The following is a 9,768-nucleotide window of genomic DNA, read 5'->3' as shown; positions in this document are numbered from 1 at the left end:
GAAGCAAGCATCTTTCAATTTCATGGCTGCAGTCACTTTCTGCTGTGATTTGTGAGCCCAAGAAAATAAAGTCTCATATTTCCATTTTTCTCCATCTATTTGGCATAAATTGATGTTGCTCGACGGCATGATCTTAGTCTTTTGAATGTTAAATTTCAAGCCAACTCTTTCACTCTCCTCTTTCACCCTCATCAAGGGACTCTTTAGTTCCTCTTCTCTTTCTGCCATTAGAGTGGTATCATCTGCATGTTGGAGGTTACTGATATTTTTCCCAGCAATCTTGATTCCATCCAGTGATTAATACAGCCCGGCGTTTTGCATGATGTACTCCGCATACAAGTTAAATAAGCAGGGTGACAATATACAGCCTTGACACACTCCTTTCCTAATTTTGAACTAGTCCATTGTTCCATGTCTGGTTCTGATTGTTGCTTCTTGACCTACATACAGGTTTCTCAGGAGACAGGTAAGGTGGTCTGGTATTTCCATCTCTTTAAGAATTTTCCACAGCTTGTTGTGATCCACACAGTCAAAGGTTTTAGCTTTGTCAATGAATCAGAAGTAGATATTTTTCCAGAATTCCCTTGCTTTTTCTATGATCCAATGGATGTCGGCAATTTGATCTCTGGTTCTGCTACAATTTCTAAACCCATCTTCTTCATCTGGAAGTCCTCGGTTCATGTACTGCTGAAGCCTAGATTGAGAAGCCTAGATAGGAAAAGCTCATAACTGAGAAGGCTGTGAATGTGTGGGAGTTGGGGATATGTGTCCAATCTTTGTATGTTCTTCTTAATTTTGGTGTGAAAGTAAAACTTCTCTTACAAAGTGCAGTTAAAAGGTGTAACATTTTTACCATATAAATAATATATGAACACTATTTCCTTCTTATCTTAAAAGTAAGAAGCTATTCAACAACCTCACTCCTGGGCATATATCCAGACAAAATTACAATAGAATTCAAAAAGATACATGCATCTCTATGTTCACAGCAGCACTATTTACAATAGCTAAGACATGGAAGCCACCTAAATGTCCATCAACAGATTAATGGATAAAGGAGATGTAGTATGTATACACAAAGGAATACTACTTATCCATAAAAGAGAATGAAATAATGCCATTTGCAGCAACATGGATAGACATAGAGATTATCTTATGAAGTGAAATAAGTCATGCCATATGATATCACTTATATGTGGAATCTAAAATATGACAGGAATGAACTTATCTATAAAATAGAAACAGAGTCAGCTGCAGTGAACAGACTTATGGTTGCCAAAGGGGAGGTGTGGGAGAGAGAAATATTGGCAGTCTGGGATTAACACATGCAAACTATTATATATAGGACAGATGAACAGTGTCCTATTGCACAGGTTACCATATTCAATATCTTATGGTAAACCATAATGGAAAGGAATATGAAAAAGAGGATATATATATATATATATATATATATATATATAACTAAATCATCTTGCTATACAGTGGAAATTCACACAGTATTGCAACTCAACTGTATTGCAATAAAATTAGAAAAATAAGAATATATGTAGCATTTTGCTAATGTAGTTTCAAAGTATAAATTGGCCAGAGCTTCCCAGTAACTGCCTCTTTCCTGTAAAACATATTATCTCCAATTTAGTGTCTGATTTCTAGTTTTGCTAGAATCAACTGAATCGACTTTCCTCTGATAATTAATGCCTTCTCTATTCTGTAGTATTCCATTTTTTTCTTAGGTTTTAGCTCAAACACTAGTTCAAATGAAGTAATCAATGGATACTTGATCCAGTGAATAGAGTCGATCCAAATGACTAAGTGAAAATCATCAATAATTGTTTCATTGAGTGATATTTATTTATATCCTATCTTCTTCCCTGAAAGTTTTGAGCAGTCTCACAAGAAAAAGGAAAAGTATAGAATTAGAAATAGAAAAACAGATACAGGAAGAAGACAGGATGGGCACACAAAAAGTCAGTTGTAATTCAGTTTTGTCTTTGAATTTCCAGACAGCAAGTTCAAAAGGAGGAACATGATCCCTTATATAGTCTGTGAAAGAATGAATATGTCAATTTCTCATCAAGACAAAGATCTTCCTGTCATTTAGTTTTATAACAGATGTCCCAGATGGGACTTAATATAATGGATACTAATTGATGTAATAGGTATAATTTATTTTGATTATTTCCTGTAGGAAACATAAACAAATCCATTTGTAATATAGCAATGCAACCAGGAAGTGTAATTCTGAGAGGAGCTAAACTATGGTGGTTCAACTACTTAGGCCTTTGACGGGCCAGCTGCTTTAATTGAATGTCAGGTCTCTATTAGCCCTTGGATAGTGGCTGGATTAATCATATTAGATGATAATGGAATTTAGCAGAATATCTTAAAATATTAAGAAACATAATAAGAAAAATATTAGTTGGCAAAAAATTCATTTGGGTTTTTCCATAATATGTTATAGAAAACCAAACAACGTTTTTGGCCAATCCAATATTTCTCAAATCTTGGAGCCTATCACAACTATCTGCATGTATTTGTGCAGATTGTGCCTGGTCTGGAAGCTGAATGTGCCAGTGGCAACAGAAACAGCTAGCACTCTACTCCCTATGCCTATAGCTCAGAGTAAGGAGCATCTTGTTGTAATTAATTTACCTACGGGGGTTCCCTGCCTGTGAAAGCCCTCTTAGAAGGCAATTTAACATTCATTCATCTTCCTTGGCCACCTACCTTATAAAGGAAGACAAAACTATACGAGAATATCCCTTGTTGTTAGAATTAGTCCATTCCTTGGAACAAACTTCTTGTGGGATTCATCTGAACATTTACCTGTAGCCAGGGATTTCTTCCAACTTTCTCAACTGCCTCTTTAGCTAGAGGTGGCCCTAACACTCAGTCCTTTACTTCTGTTGAATGGAGATAAGATGACTAAAATACAAGTAACCATATTGCTAGGGTGACATGAAATCAGCATCAGCACTGGCATTACTTTGCTGCCAAAGCCAGGGCTTCCTACCTCCATTCTTTTTCTGCTGTAAGAAAAAAATTAGCCATATATTTTTATGTCACTACAGGTTGGGTTTTCTGTTGCTACATATACTGCATTCCTTCCTGATACAGTGCTATAATAATAAAACAGGCAGCAATGACAACAGTAAAGTCCCACGAAGTCCACAGGGCTATGTAGCTCTCTTAATTCTGACATATCAGATACTCAACTCCTAGCATGCTCTCTTCAAATCCTGGTAAAAGTTTATGTAAAAATAACCCTTCTGTTTCTCTGATGGTCAAAGCTTGTTAGAGAGCCTTTACCTTTTTTTTTTTTGTGCAATATCATCAGTCAGTGATGAGTCATTAGCTCAAAACTGCGTTAAACACTTCTTAGCTACTTCTATGAAGAGTCTCCCACCCCCATCACTTATTTTTTCCCTCTCTCAGATTAAATCATTCAAATATAAATGGAAATCTTCTACATTTTATTTTAAGAAACATTAAGTCATTTAATATAACACCATAAAGGATACAATCGTTCCCATCCAGGCCTCTGACCTTTCCATGGCACTTTCAAATATTTATTTTTATCACTTGCTTTGAGAATATCCCTTTAGGAGGCAGTAAGTTTGGAATTTATACCTTAACCAAGTCCAACAGAAACCATGCTAATAGACTTCCATTCTGCTTGCTCTTCCATAATGTTTCCCAAGAGCGCATCACTGGGCTTAAACCCAAAATTCTGTCCTGTCGTTCCCATACTCCAACCATCTGATAAATAGGCAAACAGATCCTAGGCCCTGTGTAGCACTGCCAGAAGACGATGCTCAGCAGTCCCCTAGTGGCCTGAAAGAGTTCATGCATGTACTAAAATGCTTATTCTACTCCGTGGAGGTGTGAGAGATTTATGAAACAGCAAGACCATTAAGTAATTGCCAATTAGTACATTCCTTTCCAGAAGGTCTGGAAAGTACACTTGAGAATCTATTTAATACATCGTCTACATTTACTTCCTAGTGGGTTGTGCAGTCCATCAAAATGCCATACTGTGTCATCACAATCTGAAATTCTACTGTCAAGTTTGGCATACAGTCTCCTGAGTTAAAAGGTTCCTTTTAGGAGCTAGTGACAGTAACCTACTTACCTGAAGCCTAAAAAGAGGACTTTATAAGAAGGATACAATGCTTTCAGGAGGAACTCAAGGGCAGAAAGACACCTAGATAACTAAGGAATGAAATCAAAGAGGCCATCAGAAATTTAGGTAGCTGCTCTCTCAGATATGGGGGTAATTTTTGACTCCACTTCTAAATAATGGAAATAGAAGACTTAATTTGACCAAAGCCAGTGATGACAGCAGTGAATATGGTGATGAGAGCGGAAGCGCTGTTGATGGAAGTTTTTTCTCATTTACTGTGGACAATTCCCCATGATCTACACCTTCATAAGCTTTTCACTTAATTCTCATGGAGATTCTATAACACCATTTTATAGGTGATGAAGATGATGCCTAGAGATGATAAATAATTTGGCAAGGTAACTTGCCTGCTAATGAACCCGTTTCCTAATTCCTCAAGGGAGGGTTGATATGGGGTCCAATAGTACAAGCATAATGAATAAGGCTCCACTCTATGAAATATCAGGGCAATTCTCAGAGAAAAAGTCCTCATGAATTGTTTAGACAACCCCATTGTGGTATAGTAGAGATGTCCTTGCCTTTTCTCATGTCCTTCAGTGAGGAGAGGGGACATCTTTCTCTACTGGACTCAGTTTTCTCTTCTCGTGTTTTCATCCATTACATTCTTCCTTGTTTCCTATATTCCTATTTCTCAGAGCTATTTGTTGTTTATAAACAATGTCAATTACCATGCCTCTGAGCTCATCATGCAGCCAGGGAGGTCCACTTCTAACCTACTAAGTTCATTCAACTGCTGAAATTCAGTAAAAATGTTATGAAATAATTTTTCATGAAATAATTACTGACCTCTCCTTCTCTACCCAGATGCCTCCCCACTCTGTGTTTCCAGAAGCACAGTCAGTAAATTACATATTTTGCACTCAGCATCTTGTCTGCCCAATTAAACTGATTACGAACATCTACCATGTGAACTTCCTGAGGATAAGCATTTTTAAAAATTCCTATATTCTCAACATATGACAAACATAATTTAAAAAAATGGTTAAACTGAGCTGGTACTGGTTAAACAGGCAGAAATCATGAGTTCATATCCCGTGTTCTTTTAGGTATGACATTTTGGTCCTTCTATATTTGTATCTTGAGGTTTGAAATCAGTATTTCCTGCCTATCCTTCTGGGGGCATCAAAATGCCCTGTAATATGTTCAACATTCTATTCCTAACCAAGCCAGAACAATTTAAAGCTGCAGTACAGAAAATTGCCCTTTATTGTCCTTCGTTTCCCAGAGCAATATTATCTTTATTGCACTAAATTCCCAAGAGGGACTGCATGGGGATTTCCTACAATGTCCACTGAGAGGTCATTTATACCATAACAAAAATGTAAAAAAGATATATATATTGTTGGTCCAGAGAGTCTGAGTCCTAACTTTAGAAAATGATATCAAAATAGAAGGCTAATAGACACATAAAAAGACACTCAACATGGCTAATTATTAGAGAAATGCAAATCAAAACTACAATGAGGTATCACCTCACACTAGTCAGAATGGCCATCATTAAAAAGTCTACAAATAAAAATGCTGGGGAGGATGTGGAGAAAATGGAACCTTCTTACATTGTTGAGGGGAATGGAAATTGCTACAGCCACTATGCTAAATGGTATGGAAGATTCTTAAAAAACTAAAATTAGAGTTAATATATGATCCAGCAATTTCACTCCTGGGAATACATCCAAAGAAAATTCTATTTCAAAAATATACATGCACCCCTATGTTCATAGCAGCACAGTTTACAACACCCAAGGAAACAACCTTATGTGTTCATCAACCACAGATGAATAAAGAGTGTGTGTGTGTGTGTGTCTGCCTGCAATGCGGGAGACCTGGATTCGATCCCTGGGTCAGGAAGATCCTTTGGAGGGGAGCATGGTAATCCATTCCAATATTCATGCCTGGAGAATCCCATAGACAGAGAAACCTGGTGGGTTACAGCCCATAGGGTCCCATAGAGTCAGACATGACTGAGTGGCTAACACACACACACACACAAACACACGTGTGCACACACACACACAGACACATAATGGAATATTGGTAAAAAAAGAATGAAATACTGCCATTTTCAGTAACATGGAGAGACTTAGAGGTTATTACACTAAGTGAAGTCAGACAGAGAAAGACAAATATCATTTGTGTGTGTGTGTGTGTGTGTGTGTGCGCGCGCGCACGTGTGTGTGTGAAGTCGCTTTAGGCTTGTCCAATTCTTTGTGATCCCATGAACTATAGCCCACCATGTTCCTCTGTCCATGGGATTTCCCGGGCAAGAATACTGGAGTGGGTTGCCATTTCCTCCTCCAGGGGATCTTCCCAACCCAGGGATCAAACCCAGGCCTCATGTCTCCTGCATCGGCACGCAGGTTCTTTACCACCAGCACCCACCTGGGAAGCCATATCATTTGTATGTGGAATCTAAAAGATGATACAAATGAACTTATTTACAAAAGAGAAACAGACTCACAGACATAAAATTCAAATTTAAGATTACCAAAGAGGAAAGGGGGAAAAGAAAAATTAGGAGTTTGGGATTAGCAGATACAAGCTAAAATAAATAAAACAGAAAAACAACGAAGTCATACTGTACAGTTCAGAGAACTATATTCAATAGCTTTCAATAAACTATAATGGAAAATAAAAAGAATATATGTGTTTGTGGGTATATAATTGAATTACTTTCCTATGAACCAGAAACCAACATAACATTGTAAACCAAACATATTTCAATTAAAAAAAAAAGACAATTATGTCAGATCTGTCATATGTAAGCATAGTGTATAAGAGTGTTACTTTTGAATTAGAGATTTGGAACTAGCTTTGGAACATTAGGTAGGTACATACCTAATGCACATAACTTTGTGAGCCTCATTTTACTCTTTTGTGCAATGATGATAAAAATGGCTGCTTTATAAGGCAGTTACCCATATTAGAGATAATATCAATGTATATAGTTGCCATCTAGTATGTGTTCAATAGATATTAACTATTATTTTATATTATCTACTACTTACCTTCCTCCTTTAGTACAGCTTAGTAGGACCTCTCCATTTTTCTCTTCCAATGTTCCTCCAAAGTACATTTTACCACCAAGATCCTCTTTAAACATTCTCCGCCTCACTTCATTCCAAAAAACTCCATACCTGATTCTTTGAACCCAAATATTCATTCAAAGTCTCTATCAAACAGTTCTTATTTAGGATGTACCCAGATTCTGCTAAATGTTCTTAGGTATTCTTAGGGACCATGTAATTTCCTCATGAAACAAACATTCATAAACCCATTTGTGGTGTTCCAGGCCATAAGAACACTTTCATTAACAAAAAAAGAAAAATTTTTTTCTTCTATGGTACTCCATTCCATCTTTGGATAAATATGATAGAAGTTGGTCTTGTAATAGAACTGAAACTTATATTTCGTTGGATTCTGTCCCCCAGCATTAGTTTGTCCCTTCTTGCTTTTGATTTAGACAAACTGGTTTTAAATTGTAATTCTGCATTTACTAGTTGCGAGATTAAACAAGTACTTACTGATCTACAAAATGACTCACTTAGAGGCAGCTCATAGATTTTTGTGTTAGCAGTGAATAAATTGGAGTATGTGGAGTTCTTAACATAATTCTTGGCACATGGTAAATGTTAAATATTTGGTAGCTATTATTAATATTATGTTAATTTCCACTTGGGCTTCCCTAGTAGCTCAACTGGTAAAGAATCTGCCTGAAATTCATGAGAGCTTGGTTCAATTCCTGGGTTGGGAAGATCCCCTGGAGAAGGGATAAACTGCGCTGCGCTTGCTTAGTCACTCAGTCATGTCCAACTCCTTGCGACCACATGGACTGTAGTCGGCCAGGCTTCTCTATCCATGGGGATTCTCCAGGCCAGAATACTGGAATGAGTTGCCATGCCCTCCTCCAGGGGAATCCTCCCAACCCAGGGATGGAAGCCAGGTCTCCCGCCATGCAGGTGTGTTCTTTACCATCTGAGCTGCCAGGGAAGCCCAGGGATAGGCTACCCACTCCTGTATTCTGGGGTTTCCCTGGTGGCTCAGACAGTTAACAAAAAGTCTGCCTGCAATGTGGGAAACCTGGGTTCAATCCCTGGGTTGGAAAGATCCCTTGAAGGAGGGCTTGGCAACCCACTGAAGTATTCTTGCCTAGAGAATCCCCATGGACAGAGGAGCCTGATGGGCCACAGTCCATGGGGTCACAAAGAGTTGGACATGACTGAGCGACTAAGCACAGGTTCCACTTACAGTCTTAAATTGCATTTATTGACTGACTGACTGGCTTTCCATAACAGTTTCTAAAACAAACAGGGAAAATATTTCAAGTCCTCTAGTATTAGGTGGGAAGTAGTTATACAAACACTGAAATCCTTTGGTTCAAGTTCCTCAACATAAGAACATTAATGCTCAAATAATAAAGTTACTTGTTGAAGTTATTATTTGACAATAAAAGAGCTAATGGGTTTCTGAGTCTCAATTCTAATTTTTTTTTTTTTTAAGCCCAGTGGAGATTTGCAGTGAGAAAATACAATCATGTTTTATTCAAGAGACAATTCCATACTGATCTTGAAGATTTTGATTGTTTCTATTTACTTAGGTATAAATGCCTTCCCTGGTGGCTCAGATGGTAAAGTGTCTGCCTACAATGCAAGAGACCCAGGTTCAATCCCTGGGGAGGGAAGATCTCCTGGAGAATGAAATGGCAACCCACTCCAGTATTCTTGCCTGGAAAATCCCATGGATGGTGGAACCTGGTAGGCTACACCCCGTGGGGTTGCAAAGAGTTGGACACGACTGAGCAACTTCACAATGTATAAATGCATAAATACATGTATTGGTTCTTTTTTATCATGGAAAGTACTATTTAGCATCGGGTGCCAAGTTTGCTTTTTCTGTGCAATAACCTCCTCCAATCATCTCTGAGTCTTTGATTAATTTCATGCACACAAACCCGGGGTGCCAGGAGTTCAAAGTTTAGGACAAAGAAGGGAGAGATTTTTTCACATTGTCCTTTTGCAAAGTGCAGCATATTAATAACAGTATTATTGGAGAGGATGGTAGTTGTAGGCTTTCTAGTGGAGAGGAAAAGCAAAGCAAGCCAGTGGTCATCCAAGGTGATTTAAAAACATATTTCGGAAAAACAGCTGTGAAATAGATGGGTATGAGACAAATGTTCTCTAATTTCCCAGAAGAAAGTAATTCACTAAATAGGGGGAATTCCTAAATGCTTGGTTTGCATAGACAGAATTACCATGCATTTCTCAAAATAATTTCTCAAAGAGTCATGTTTTTGAACTCCTTTATGGCTAGTTCCATAGGAAAATAATAACTGTAATCAAACAACAAAGTTGTTATTAGAGCTTGTCTGCCCATTCTGACAGGGATGTGTGAAGAGGTGACTTCCTTCTGTAGTCACCAACACATAAATCAGATCAACAGAATTATAGAATTTGAGTCCCTTAGGTCCAGCACATTCATTTAAAGGTGAGATTTACAAAGTGAGATGGCTAAGATTACATACTCTTATTATCCTTCCAGATTTAGGATTTTTTTTCCTATTTAGAGTAGAAAATGGATTTCGTCTC

The sequence above is a fragment of the Capra hircus genome, chromosome 7 (assembly GCF_001704415.2).
Source record: "Capra hircus breed San Clemente chromosome 7, ASM170441v1, whole genome shotgun sequence".
Taxonomy (NCBI): Eukaryota; Metazoa; Chordata; class Mammalia; order Artiodactyla; family Bovidae; genus Capra; species Capra hircus.
This window is presented reverse-complemented; position numbering follows the sequence as displayed.